At 43.4% G+C, this 15,483-nt stretch overlaps 1 protein-coding gene across 1 annotated transcript in view; it reads left to right on the top strand.

Moving 5' to 3' along the window:
• Positions 1-4,161: 4,161 nt before the first annotated feature.
• LOC124550612 (protein PALS1-like) overlaps positions 4,162-15,483 on the top strand; it is a 570,361-nt gene continuing 559,039 nt past the window's right edge. The window contains exon 1 of the mRNA XM_047125331.1: positions 4,162-4,872. The gene's annotated coding sequence lies outside the window, so the exon portion shown is untranslated. The remainder of the gene's footprint in view (positions 4,873-15,483) is intronic.

The raw sequence follows: 15,483 nt of genomic DNA, 5'->3' as shown, positions 1-15,483 counted from the left end.
TTTGCCGGAACGGTAGCTCAACGTGTTCGGTCAGAGGATTAGCTGCTCTCTGTACTAAAATAACCTGAGTGAACGGATCAAAGGGTGAACTTGCACGGATGTCATGGGACGTCCGCCCCGAACAAATGCAACGAACAAAATTAAATCGTCAAGTGGTTAGCGTTCGTGCCTTGCAAAGAGGCAACGGTTGGAATCCCGCTACATGGAGTCATCTTCATTTTTGTTCAAAAATGGTTCAAAATGGCTCTGAGCACTATGGTACTTAATATCTGAGGTCATCAGTCCCCTAGAACTTGGAACTACTTAAACCTAACTAACCTAAGGACATCAGACACATCCACGCCCGAGGCAGGATTCGAACCTGCGACCGTAGCGGTCGCGCGGTTCCGGACTGAAGCGCCTAGAACCGCTCGACCACCACGGCCGACTTCATTTTTGTACTGCAGGTGTAAATTCTGTGATATTCAAAAAAATTTGGGCATTGAGCTTTCGTTCTCGCTACATTAGGAACATCTCATCGCTGCGCAGGTTAACTGCCGAATGGGGCCTGCCTCTGTGTCTGCAGCTCGAAGCGCTGAAGTGCAAAGAAGTCCAGGTACCTTACCAAAATGTTAAAATTAAAATTTAAAACAGTCTTGACCTCAATCTTGTTAAAATATTTTTTATTGGAGTGAGTGACCGGTTTCGACTCTATGGAAGAGTCATCTTCAGACTCCGTAAAGATATATTGAAGTAGTATAGACGTTATAATAAGCATATATAAATATGTACATATATAAAAATAAGATAAATAGTAATAAATTATACCCAGAGCGGTGGATGGACACTGCTAGGTGAATTCCGTCGACGCTCGTGTAAGTGCTGACTGTGCATAGAGGGACCGGGTATTAATAGGGCTAATCACACCCACCGTTCTGAGTATGACATCATAAGTAGGCAATCAGAAGACACGTTCATGATTAGACAACTTAGTACATAACTATGAAGGAACATTTTCAATTGGAATACATGGTAATGTCAATTATTGATCATTATTCGCCAATGAATATAAATTATACTATTAAAATGGTTCATTGGTGTAAAATAGGCTTAGAGTATGCTGCCTTCTAAACTCAGAACTACAAATCTGCACCAAAGGTTGTCGTTGCCCCAGCGTTTACATGGATAATCGAGGGTTACCATGGAGATAGCGTCCTGTTCCGCTGTGGACGTTAGTGGTGTTGTCAAAGATTGTACTAGGGGGAGATACGTCGTATGTTACGCTTATGTGATACCACAGAAATACGGTTAATTTTGCTCTCTTCTGATGTCAGCGCCATAAAAGGGCTGTACTATGGCGGAACCACACCAACATTTCTGTAATAATAGCGGAACGATGTTACTAAAGTGCATCGATAGTTGCCGTAGAAACGGCGTCCTAGCCCGGTGAAGCAGGCATCAGATGATCATAGATTATTGTGTACTGCGAAAGATATCTCACGGGTTGACATTCCGACCACGAAAACAATGTCTGCATTCGTACATCGGCGGTTGCTATGGAAATACGCCTTATTCTCAAAAATTTGAAGAACTTACCAGATTGAATGTATAAGGGATTTCGCGAATCGCGACAAGCATACATTTTTAGGAAAACTATGTGCTTCTTAGTTTACTTTTAGATATAAGTTTGGTTTGATAATATAATTTAATTAAAAATAATGAGTAGCCAAATAATATAATGTTCACTAAAGCTTCATGCAAATAGATGTGTGTGTATGTGTTTTTTAAATTATATTATCCCTCAAATACCATACAAATTAAATAATATGACCAGTGATGAAAAAATATAGATTCAGAAGTTAGGAGTCGAACCGTCGCCTTATTCACGGTCGTCATACGAAGCTAGAGCGCTAGCCACTCGACCAGCATGAACTCCTATCTCCGCCGCCTACGCGCAAGTACGTACGCCAAACAACAGACGCGTAAAACTTCTCTCGTGATTTTCACAGAGTTGTCAGAGTAGTGCAACTTACCACTTGCGCATTATGTTGTTTTAAAGACCTCGGGGAAGATCAGTTTGGATTCCGTAGAAATGTTGTAACACGTGAGGCAATACTGACCCTACGACTTATCTTAGAAAATAGATTAAGGAAAGGAAAACCTACGTTTCTAGCATTTCTAGACTTAGAGAAAGATTTTGCCAATGTTGACTGAAATACTCTCTTTCAAATTCTGAAGGTGGCAGGGGTAAAATAAAATGGTTCAAATGGCTCTGAGCACTATGGGACTTAACATCTGTGGTCATCAGTCCCCTAGGACTTAGAACTACCTAAACCTAACTAACCTAAGGACATCACACACATCCATGCCCAAGGCAGGATTCGAACCTGCGACCGTAGCAGTCGCGCGGTTCCGGACTGAGCGCCTAGAACCGCTAGACCGCCGCGGCCGGCCAGGGGTAAAATACAGGGAGCGAAAGGCTATTTACAATTTGTACAGAAACCAGATGGCAGTTATAGGAGTCGAGGGGCATGAAAGGGAAGCAGTGGTTGGGAAGGGAGTGAGACAAGGTTGTAGCCTATTCCCGATGTTATTCAATCTGTGTATTGAGCAAGCAGTAAAGGAAACAAAAGAAAAATTCGTAGTAGGAATTAAAATCCATGGAGAAGAAATAAAAACTTTGAAGTTCGCCGACGATAATGTAATTCTGTCAGAGACAGTAAAGAACCTGGAAGAGCAGCTGAACGGAATGGACAGTGTCTTGAAAGGAGGATATAAGATGAACATCGACGAAAGCAAAACGAGGATAATGGAATGCAGTGGAATTAAATCAGGTGATGCTGCATGAATTAGATTAGGAAATGAGAGGCTTAAAGTAGTAAAGGAGTTTTGCTATTTGGGGAGCAAAATAACTGATGATGGTCGACGTAGAGAGGATATAAAATGTAGACTGGTAATGGAAAGGAAAGCGTTTCTGAAGAAGAGAAATTTGTTAACATCGAGTATAGATTTAAGGTTCAGGAAGTCGTTTCTGAAAGTATTTATTTGGAGTGTAGCCATGTATGGAAGTGAATCATGGACGATAAATAGTTTGGACAAGAAGAGAATAGAAGCTTTCGAAATGTGGTGCTACAGAAGACTGCTGAAGATTAGATGGGTAGATCACATAACTAATGAGGAAGTTTTGAATAGAATTGGGGAGAAGAGGAGTTTGTGGCATAACTTGAGTAGAAGAAGGGATCGGTTGGTAGGGCATATTCTGAGGCATCAAGGGATCACCAATTTAGTATTGGAGGGCAGCGTGGAGGGTAGAAATCGTAGAGGGAGACCAAGAGATGAATACACTAAGGAGATTCAGAAGGATGTAGGTTGCAGTAGGTACTGGGAGGTGAAGAGCCTTGCACAGGATAGAGTAGCATGGAGAGCTGCATCAAACCAGTCTCTGGACTGAAGACCACAACAACAACAACGACTAAAGGTGTACAAAGTTCGAAGTAAATATGTGATCCCAACGTCGTCTGGTCTCGCCTTTATACTCGGAACAGTCAGTAGATCATTGACGTCATTGTTTGATTGCTAATTTACACGCAGGCACGGATCTCGCTCGCGTAGTCAAATTTGACCAGAGAAGTCGCTAGTGTAAAACGGGCTTTACGCTTCGAAATAATAGTGTAACCTCCTGTGCACCATCTCAAGATGAGATTGGAAAAAGGTTCGGAAACCTGTTTATGAAAAAAGTAACTATTTTAAGAAAATGTCACTCGTTGCAGCTTTACGTATTTATATAAAAATTTCACAACACAGTCTGTGTGGTCGACCTCGTCAACAGAGACAGTGTAGCGCCTTCCACTGCTTGCTGGCTCGCGTCCACTCCCTGGTGAGTGTCCGCACGGTCGCCCCCATTCAGCGGTGCTCGGCTGAGCTTCCAGTTCGTACCGTGCGCGGGAGAATCGTAACGGCCACCTGTCCACCCCCTCTCCCTCCCTGTCAGGTGGCGCGGCAGGTGGAGTGGGGGCGGCGCCGACCGTGCCCCCACCAGGCACCCCTTCCCCCTCCCGGCGCCCCTGGCCGTTCCGCGCAGTGCGTTGCCCTCCTCCCCTCCCGCTCCGCTACCGCCACCCCTCCACCCGTCGTTCCTTGCGCCGCCAGGCCGCGACCAACCTCAGTCCGTCGCCCGGTGCCATCACCGCAGCATCGGAGGCGTCCCGCTATTGTAGTGTCGCGCGCGCCAAAGTGTCGAGCGAAGTGCCAAACTCCGACCAGCAGCCTACGCGCGCCGTGGCAGCCTCTGAGCTTCTTTATACCGGAACCGACTGCATCTCTCGCAGCTGTTACTAGTCGCATCTCCGTATTACAACGATCCGGCCAGTGATTTTACCTGGCACAATAGAAGGCTGGACCAGTAACGATTCTCCACATAAAGAAAAGCGATAGGAATTTCGCCTTCGACAGCCTGCTATGTCAAGAAATCTTCTCGAGTCAAACAGTCGCTGAGACCAATCTCAGAATCTCGACATTGTAAAAAATTCTTCGACAACGCGTGAACACATGGAATTCGAGGATTTCTACAACCAAATTCGCAGATAAAAAGTCGCTGAACCTCAGTCCTGGCCGCGACGCGGAAACGGCGGCGCTAGAAACTGTGCACAAGTGTGTATGTGTGTGTGTGTGTGTATGTGGCTGTGAGTGTTTTTGTTGGCTTCGCGGATTGCCGGTTCGCACCGTCTGATCCTGTTAAGGTGGCTGCGGTGACGTAGTGCCTTCTCCTTCGGCTACGCCACGTGGATCAGCTAGCACGTGTGAGGCCACACAGCGGCAGATTTCTGCAGATCGCAGTTGGCATCTTCAGTACAGTTTTCTGTCACGAATGCAAAGAAGTGTTCGGTTATGACGGTTAGTACACATTTTTGTTGTTACGAGTAAACTGAGAGTACTGCCAGTTATTGTCAATTTTTCCCCCCTTGCAATTAATAGCACCCGGTTTCTTTCACGATCTTTGCCAGCGTCAATCGAAATACATTTCACCACAGTTGCAACATCGTCAATGTGTAACCGTCAACTCGTCCCCTCTTGCTATACTTCGATGGTTATTCACAACAATATCGGAATTGTGAGTCCGCCTTGATGGAAAAGACTTTTTTATTTATTTACTTGTTTCTTCCCCAAAGTAGTTCCGGCGACAAATACCGCCATCATCCGTGGGTCTTTAAATCTAAAACATGCAGAAAATAGTGCAGTTATAGAAACGAATTACATTTTTACTGTTCGTTTTCTTAAATATGGTTGTCTTTGGATAGTTTCATACTATCTTTGCCCATCCATCGTTTTTGCCACGTGCTTTCTCTGTTGCCGTATTTTCTCAGCGTACACCATGTCATCTGCAACTATATTCGTCGCCGCAACTAGTTTGGGCAATAAATAAGTAAACAATTAACAAAGTGCTTTGTATCATTGGCTGACTCACAATTGCCAAATTGTTGTTTTTCTATACAAACACAGACCAAATGGAAAAGATCCAAGATAGTCATGGTTGACAAACTGCCTATTGGCTTCTGTCTCGGGTTCTTTGGCCAACGTTCATCTAATGATTTTACTGACGTTTCGCCAGCACGAGTGGCTGGCATTGTCAAAGCTTCACCCTCCACTGCCGGTGGTGAACTGGAGCCGAGCTCGCGGCCGCAGACTATATGTACCTGGCGGACGTTGGCGCGCCACGTACATATAGTCTGCGGCCGCGACCTCGGCTCCAGTTCACCATCGGCAATGGAGGGTGAAGCTTTGACAATGCCAGCTACTCGTGCTGGCGAAACGTCGGTAATATCATCAGATGAACGTCGGCCGAAGAACCCGAGATAGAAGCCAATAGGCAGTTTGTCAACAAGTGGCCACGAAAGCCTTAACAATTTTGTATAGTCATGGTTATTCACGATGGCAAATACAGTGTATCAAGAAGAATCATCCGATTTTAAAAAATCATAACTATGTTATTTGGGATATGTACGTGAACAACATACTGTTGAAAAGAGCAAACCAACACGATGGAGCACCGCCACACTGGCATGTGGAAGGGCGGGAAGTTTTAAATCAAAGGTTTACTGAACGATGGGTCGGTCGTACTGGACGTAATGATGCAGCCTTACATTATTGGCCTCCAAGGTCACCTGACCTGACTGTATGTGATTATTTCTTGCGGGGGGGTTCATAAGAAACTCTGTTTACGTCCCTCAATTACCAACAACAATGAAAATGAATGGACTGAGACATCGCATCACAGCAGCTGTGACAGCTGTATCTCAAGACATGCTCGCTGCAGTGTGGGAACAATCTGGATACCACATCGACATATCCCTTGAATCTCAAAGGGGGGATATTGAACACTTATGAAAACGTATGACAAAAACCCTTTTCAATTTCCCGTTCATCAAAAAAACAAAATTTATTGTATAGGTTTATTAGTTTCGGAAATTAGACGTGCCAAATTGGATGATTCTTCTTGATACACCCTGCATAACAAAAAGCAACTTACGTAGTTGCGGGTAAGGAAGCCACATACATTTAATCAAGGCAATAACAGCGATACGGTCCATGACACGCTGTTTCCATTGTAACACAGCTGGATTCTTTTTAGTTGAAATTTTATACATAAATGGATTCTCTTGGTTTATATTCAATAATTCTCATGAGCGACACTTATAATACTACAACCACTGTTTGTCAGACACCTCTTTCACCTCTACCAAGTTCCAGTTTGACCCCGCAGTTGTCTCTATGTTTGCAGTATAGTATTTACACTCTGGTTGGATTGCCTAACGGCATAGCGCAGTGGTCAGCACACTGTCATTCGCGAGGACGACGTTTCAAACCCGCGTCCGGCCATCCTCATTTAGCATTCCCGTAAATTACTTAAGGCAAATACCGGAATGGTTCCCTCGAAAGTGCACGGCCGCTGTTCTCCTCCGTGCTTCCGCAGTCCGAGCTTGTGCTCCCTCGCTGAAGACACAGTTGTCGACGGGACGCCAAACACTAATGTCGTCATCCCACTCCTGCTTCACTTCCTGCGGTTGGTGCCATTCACGGGAAGTCCTCATGAAAATTAATGAATCGCCCATGAGAAATCACAGATGACAATTAATGATTGTTGTCATTCACACGCGGTCGTTAAGCTGTAAACACTTGAGACGCATGTGAGTTAGACCGCAGCTTTCATAACAACTTCTTATTGACATTTTTCGCTGTGAATTCCCCAGTTGATTTTCTGCCCCTCCTCATTCAATTTCCACTGCTTCGCTACTGTCGAAGTTTCGTCTAAAAAATTCAATACAAAACACTTTTTGCCTCCTCTCGCGACGTGACTACGGGAAGAACGGTCGCTCATATCGTAAACGTCGTTATTGAAAAGCCGCTGGCTCCCGGCAGGTATGGTACGCTTACAAGAGCTCATTGCTTTTTTTAAAACTTGCTAAAATACAGCTCTATACCGTGGGGATAACGAAACTGTTTGCGCGAAATCAATTGCCCAGGCTTATCGTTTTCGGATGGTTTATGAACAGTACTTCGTCACATTTCGTGACTGATAATTCCATACTGAACATGTATCGCCCCACAAGTGTTCTTCGGTATGTTTCCAAAATAAACAAGCAAACGCCCACTGATAATGTCACAACCGTGTTGAATTTTTTTTTTCTTTTTTTTTTTTCTGCCGCGCGGAATCAGCCGAGCGGTCTGCGGCACTGCAGTCATGGACTGTGCGGCTGGTCCCGGCGGAGGTTCGAGTCCTCCCTCGTGCATGGGTGTGTGTGTTTGTCCTTAGGATAATTTAGGTTAAGTAGTGTGTAAGCTTAGGGACTGATGACCTTAGCAGTTAAGTCCCATAGGATTTCACGTACATTTGAACATTTTTTTTATTTTTTCTGTAAAAGCAAACATATATTGAGTCCTCGTAATAGTATGGGCCGTGAAAATTATTATTTTCCAAAAGCATTAAAACAGGTATTGTATTCATTCACAATGGCAATTCATACCTCGTGAGTGCTGGTTGAGGTGCATTAGCTTCTCTGCATGGATGTCTCAAAAATTTTCGTCTTCTCCAAGCGAATATCTGTAGTTTTCTTGTTTTTATGTTTTAGCATGTTCCACGTGGTCCAGTCAGATAGGTTCAGTGCATTTCTGTTGGCTAGCGACTTTCTTGTGCAGTAAAGCCGATCACGTGCGCAGGAACACCCATGGAAACCGAATAAAATGATTCATCGAACCTCCATGGGTGGTAGAAACATACAAATTTTCACGTAAACGATGAAGTATCATGGTAAATTAAGTAAGATGCATCCACTGTGCCTGATTCCAAACAAAGTTGCATAAAATTTTCTAATCGGTAAAAATGTGTGCCAGCCTGGGCTTCGGTCTTTTCCTTTCCCGCAGGGAACACTGGCATTGCTGTAGGGTAACGGGATACTAGAGTGACGCACCAGCAGACTCAAGTATAGTAGTCACGAGAGTCGGTGCTGAGGTAATACAGCTCGTGGGAATGCGTGGTTGTGGGTTCGAATCCTGTTACGGCACACACTTTTGATTGCTAGGAAGTTTCACAAGCGCGCACTCTATTGCCGGGCGGGACATTCATTTTGAGAAGGGCTTCAAGCTGTTGTTGTTGTGGTCTTCAGTCCTGAGACTGCAGTTTTCCATGCTACTCTATCCTGTGCAAGCTTCTTCATTTCCCAGTACCTACTGCAGCGTACATCCTTCTAAATCTGCTTAGTGTATTCATCTCTTGGTCTCCCTCTACGATTTTTACCCTCCACGCTGCCCTCCAATACTAAATTGGTGATCCCTTGATGCCTCAGAACATGTCCTACCAACCGATCCCTTCTTCTAGTCAAGTTGTGCCACAAATTTCTCTTCTCTCCAATTCTATTCAATACCTCCTCATTAGATATGTGATCTACCCATCTCATCTTCAGCATTCTTCTGTAGCACCACATTTCGAAAGCTTCTATTCTCTTCTTGTCCAAACTATTTATCATCCATGTTTCACTTCCATACATGGTTACACTCCATACAAATACTATCAGAAATGACTTCCTGACGCTTAAATCTATACTCGATGTTAACCAATTTCTCTTCTTCAGAAACGCTTTCCTTGCCATTGCCAGTCTACATTTTATATCCTCTCTACTTCGAACATCATCAGTTATTTTGCTTCCCAAATAGCAAAACTTATTTACTACTTTAAGTGTCTCTTTTCCTAATGTAATTCCCTCAGCATCACTCGACTTAATTCGACTACATTCCATTATCCTCGTTTTGCTTTTGTTGATGTTCATCTTATATCCCCCTTTCAAGACACTGTCCATTCCGTTCAACTGCTCTTCCGAGTCCCTTGCTGTCTCTGACAGAATTACAATGTCATCGGCGAACCTCAAAGTTTTTATTTCTTCTCCATGGATTTTAATACCTACTCCTAATTTTTCTTTCGTTACCTTTACTGCTTGCTCAATATACAGATTGAATAACATCGGGGAGAGGCTACAACCCTGTCTCACTCCCTTCCCAACCACTGCATCCCTTTCATGCCCCTCGACTGTTATAACTGCGATCTGGTTTCTGTACAGATTGTAAATAGCCTTTCGCTCCCTGTGTTTTACCCCTGCCACCTTTAGAATTTGAAAGAGAGTATTCTAGTCACCATTGTCAAAAGCTTTTTCTAAGTCTACAAATGCTGGAAATGTAGGTTTGCCTTTCCTTGCTCTTTCTTCTAAGATACGTCGTAAGGTCAGTATTGCCTCACGTGTTCCAATATTTGTACGGAATCCAAACTGATCTTCCCCGAGGTTGCCTTCTACCAGTTTTTCCATTCGTCTGTAAAGAATTCATGTTAGTATTTTGCAGCCGTGGCTTATTAAACTGATAGTTCGATAATTTTCACATCTGTCAACACCTGCATTCTTTGAGATTGGAATTATTATATTCTTCTTGAAGTCTGAGGGTATTTCGCCTGTCTCATACATCTTGCTCAGCAGATGGTAGAGTTTTGTCAGGACTGGCTCTCCCAAGACTGTCAGTAGTTCTAATGGAATGTTATCTACTCCCTGGGCCTTGTTTCGACTCAGGTCTTTCAGTGCTCTGTCAAACTCTTCAGGCAGTATCATATCTCCCATTTCATCTTCATCTACATCCTCTTTCATTTCCATGATATTGTCCTCAAGTACAGCGAAAAAGTTACAAAAATATCCCTTCTGTCCCGGTTCACTGCAAATGATCCGGCCACTCGTACCATTTCATCCGTGCATCTTTCTTCATTCTGATGAGTTGTCATGCCCCGGCTATGCATAAACCAGCACAGGATATTCAAGGGAGTACCTCGTTTCGGCATATATTTGCAACTTCGTTTTTGCAACGTGTAACCCCAAGGAAATACTGCTCACCATGTCTTTCATGCGACCAACAGTGTCGACCGAAAGCGTCGATTTGATTTCCGTTACAAACAAAATTATTTTTAAACCGGAATTTTACGCGCCCATTCGATAGAGCGGTCCGAAATTAGTCTATTGCAATATTCGTTTTATCGGTATGAATTAACGAGGACATTAAAAAACTAGCAAGAGGTTCGCCTTTCTTCCACCCTCCCCTCCCACCCAATTCTTCTCCATATATATTGCTTCATATAGAGTGCATTTCTTTTCGTTGTGCGAGCAATGATTAAATTCTGCTGCATAGCATTGGAGTACAGAGTTCACATACTTGCAGCGCGGCAAACACCATCGCGCAGGATTCCTTCCCACGCAGCTTTCATAGTTGAGCCGAAGTCTTGTATTTGGGGAAAGGAACAACACCTGTCATCCATCCCGTCTGCAGTGGTCTTACACTAACGGTCTCGTGTCTGCCCAACTAGCTCTCTATACAGGGAGTAACTTTAAAGTTGACAAACCAGAGTAACTCGAAAAATAAGCTCCACACAAAAAAAAGTGTAGAATCCAAAGTTGATTCTTTTCGGGGGGGACATCTGCTGGTGCTAAAATTAGCCCACCACCCCCGCCCCCTGTGGGTGGAGCTGAAGGCAACTTAAGAATTTCATATGGGAACCCCCATTTTTTATTGCGGAATCAGACTCTACATAAAAAACTACGTACATTTTGTCTTAAACATTTGTTTTGATTCTTGGTAGTTGACGCTGTAATTCAAGAAAATCCATGTTCTCATTTTTGCGTGAAAAATTGTTACGGATAAATAAAAAGTAGGAAGTTTGGTTAGTAAGTTAGTTAGTTAGCTAGTCAGATAATTCGTTTAATATTTAAAAGTTGTGTGGCCTCATGACCACGAAACAAACAAAACTTATCCGGATCTGCGGAAAAAATTAATACAGTATTTGGGTCAACGTTTGTAAAACTCTAGTTCCTCTATCTCGAACTCCACCCTATGGGGAGAGAGGGAAAGTTTTAGTTTTAGCGAATCAAAATTTACGAGATAAATAAGTACTTTTTATTTGTCCGTAATCATTTTCCACGCAAAAACGAGAGCATGGATTTTCTTGAATTACAGCGCCAACTACCAAGAATCAAAACAAATTTTTAAGACAAAATAAACGTAGTTTTTTTTACGTAGAATCTGATTCTGCAATAAAAAATGGGGGTTCCAATTTGAAATTTTGAAGTTGCCACCCGCCCCAGCTCCAGGGGGCTTGGGTGGCGGCCTAATTTTAGCACCAGCAGATGTCTCCCTCGAAAATAATCAATTTTGGATTCTACACACTTCTTTGTGTGAAGCTTATTTTTCGAGTTATTCTGGTTTGTCAACGTAAAATTTGCACCCTGTATATAGTGCCAGATAAAGGCTCGCCATTCACGCTGCTGGTCACAGAACAACAAGTCCACGTCCACCGAAGAATGTCTTCTTCTTTCTCTTCTACTTCCCTCAGCTGTTCGCCTTTTCTCTGCTACGTTCTCATGTTCCTCTACACGCCTAAAGGTCCCTTCTCTACGGGTCGACAGTTCAGTACGATTTTTGATGTTGTATTTCCCTTTATGACTGTCACATGTCCCCCCCCCCCCCCCCCCCCCGCCTCCTATTTCTGTATAACCTCTTCATTATTATTTTTATCTTCTGACTAGTTTCATGCGGTCTTTCAGAAAATCCTCTCCTGTGCCGAGCTTTCCGTCCCATAATAGCCCGTGCACTCTAAGTCATCAATTATTTGTAGAATGTATTCCAATCTCTGCCTTCCTCTACAGTTTTTACCCTTTACGACTCCCTCTAATACCATGGAAGTTATTCCCTAATATCTTAGCAGATGTCCTGTCATCCCGTCCTTTCTTCTTGTAAATACGTTCCACATATTCCTTTCCTCGCCAATCCTGCGAAGAACCCCCTCATCCCTCACCTTATTATCCCACCTGTAGCGCCACATCTCAAATGCTTTGATTCTCTTCTACTCCGGTTATCGCACAGCCCATATTTAACTACCATACAAAGCTGTACTGCAAACGTACATTCTCAGAAATTTATTCCTCAGATTAAGGCCTACGTTTGGTACTGGTAGACTTCTCTTAGTCAGGACTGCCCTTTAGTCAGTACTAGTCAGCTTATTATATCCTTCCTACTGTGCCCATCATGGGTTATTTTGCTGCCTAGGTAGGAAAACTTCCTAACTTCGTCTACTTCGTGATATCCAATTCTGATAAGTTTCTTGCTATTTTTCTGCGACTTCTTATTACTTTCGTCTTCCTTCGATTTACTCTCAATCCATATTCTGTGCTCATTAGACTGTTCATTCCATCCTTCAGGTCCTGTAATTCTTCACTTTCACTGACGATAGCAATGTCGTCAGCGAATATCACTGCTATCCTTTCACCTTGAAGTTTAAGCCCACTCTTGACACTCTCTTATATTTCAGTCACTGTTTCTTCGATGTATAGTTTGAACAGTAGGGGCGATAGACTACATCCGTGTCTTACCTATTTGTAATATGAGCACTTCTTTCTTGGTCTCCCACGTTTGTAATTCCCTCTTGATTCTTGTGCATGTTGTGTGTTTCCCGTCTTTCCCTAGAGCTTGCCCTTATTTTTCTCAGAATTTCAAATATCTTGGACCATTTTACGTTGTCGAAAGCTCTTAATGGTTCAAATGGCTCTGAGCACTATGGGACTCAACTGCTGAGGTCATTAGTCCCCTAGAACTTAGAACTAGTTAAACCTAACTAACCTAAGGACATCACACACATCCATGCCCGAGGCAGGATTCGAACCTGCGACCGTAGCGGTCTTGCGGTCGAAAGCTTTTCTCCGATCAACAAATACTATAGATATGTCTTGAGGTTTCTTCAGTGCTGCTTTCATTGTCAACCACATCGTCAGAACTGCCTCTCTGTTGCCTTTATTTTTCCTAAAGCCAAACTGATAATCATCAAAAACTTCATAGATAATTTTATACTGAAGAACGCAAGATTTGAATACAGTGTAGAAGTCATTAGAGACCTTTGACATCGTTGAGGGGACTACCTTTGAAGTTGTTTAGAGAATACTTCATTACGGTAGGTGACCAGAGCCAAACATTGAGTCTACTCATTCCGAGTACAGTGTCCTAAATAGTCTGAACTTGAGTGGTACAGATGCTAAAAGAAAGCTAGTGAAAATGTCTTCTATGTAAACTTCACCCATCCTACAATTTTTTGTATTTGCTCTTATTGTGCTATTTCATTCCACCGTTTAGCAGCACACGAGTTGCCGCTACGTTGGCTAGAATGCGATGCTGCCCTTCCCACCTTGAAATCTTGGCTGTGCTGACAGATTCATCTGTTACGGAGCCGGAGGTCTAGGTTAGGTATTGCGGTGATATTTCGAATGCGAGTTAGCGAAGCCAACGAATGAGAATATCAGACAAGGGTTGTGCTAAAGATCGATGTGTAGAGTAGCCTCTTGTGTACGTTCGACCCGTATTTAACGCACTTTGTCGCATTTAACACATTTTTCGTTATAAATACTAAAGCTGCAAAGTAAATCGAGAAAACCTATACTAGATAATAGGTATTTTGGAATAGTATACGTCGTACAAAATACTACGAAAATTCCAATGGACGGACTAAATAACTTTTACCATATATTTCTATGGTATGGAGAAAAATTCATTTTTAGAACGACAATAATTTGCTTTACGGAGAAATGTGGCTTGTCGACCAGTTTTGGTCGTAATGCCATTTTTACGCCGATCACTATAACGGAGAGGACTAAACATTACAGGTTTTTCCCCCTTCCTTTATTTGAAATGTTGTGACACTGTATTCAGGCATCCTTGCTGCAGCATCGTTATCGCCGTAATTACTGTTGCGCCGAAAGCCAGATTTTCGCATGGTAACTCTCCACGATTTCCTGCCTTCTGCTATCCTCTTCAGATCCGCGAAATTTCCGCTTCCCTTGATGTCATTTATCGTGTTGTACCTCTTCCTTCCACTCAATCTCCTCCCACAAAATAGTCCTCCCAAAACCTCTGTTAACAAACGCTCCTGTCTCAACGAATGTCCCATTCAGTTCTACGTTTCTCTTATAACCCGCAGCAGATTTCTTCTCTCACCAGCCCTCCCGAACACTGTTATGCGCCGGCCGGTGTGGCCGTGCGGTTAAAGGCGCTTCAGTCTGGAACCGCGTGACCGCTGCGGTCGCAGGTTCGAATCCTGCCTCGGGCATGGATGTGTGTGATGTCCTTAGGTTAGTTAGGTTTAAGTACTTCTAAGTTCTAGGGGACTGATGACCACAGCAGTTAAGTCCCATAGTGCTCAGAACCATTTGAACCACTCTTATGCTACCCACTTTTTCCATGTAGCTTATCCTTTCTCTTCCACATCCGCACCTCAAATGCATCTGCACTTTTTTTTTATACCCTCGTCTCAGTGAACATGTGTCTGCACTTTGCGAGTCTTTTCCTTGAATCTTTATCTAGCCTGCCACATCAAAATCTACTCCTATTGAATGTCTCCTTCACTGTAGCAGTGCGAGTTTTCACTCCCTGATGACATTTCATGCACACTGTGACCGTACTTCCAAGATATTTAAATGCTCCTACATTGCTACACGTTATATTATTAACTAAAATCAGTATGTAATGTGATATAAAGTGCATATAGAACACTTACACTGAGGAGACAAGAGTCACGGGATACCTCGTAATATCGGATCGGACCTCCTTTCGCCCGACGTGTAGTGCACCAACTTGACTCAACAAGCCGTTTGAAGTCCCCTGCACAAATACTGACTCATGCTGCCTCTACAACTGTTCATAACTGCGAAAGTGTTGCCGGTGCAGGATTTTGTGCACAGAATGGCCTCTTGATTATGTACCATAAATGTTCCAAAATGGTTCAAATTGCTGTAAGCAGTGTGGAACGTAACATCTGAGCTCATCAGTCCCCTAGACTTAGAACTACTTAAACCTAACCAACCTAAAGACATCACACACATCCATGCCCGAGGCAGGGTTCGAAACTGCGACCGTACCCAAAGACTGGAAAGTTGCACAGGT

The sequence above is a fragment of the Schistocerca americana genome, chromosome 9 (assembly GCF_021461395.2).
Source record: "Schistocerca americana isolate TAMUIC-IGC-003095 chromosome 9, iqSchAmer2.1, whole genome shotgun sequence".
Classification (NCBI taxonomy): domain Eukaryota; kingdom Metazoa; phylum Arthropoda; class Insecta; order Orthoptera; family Acrididae; genus Schistocerca; species Schistocerca americana.
The sequence above is the reverse complement of the archived record's forward strand: the minus strand, read 5'-3'. Positions and strand labels throughout refer to the sequence as shown.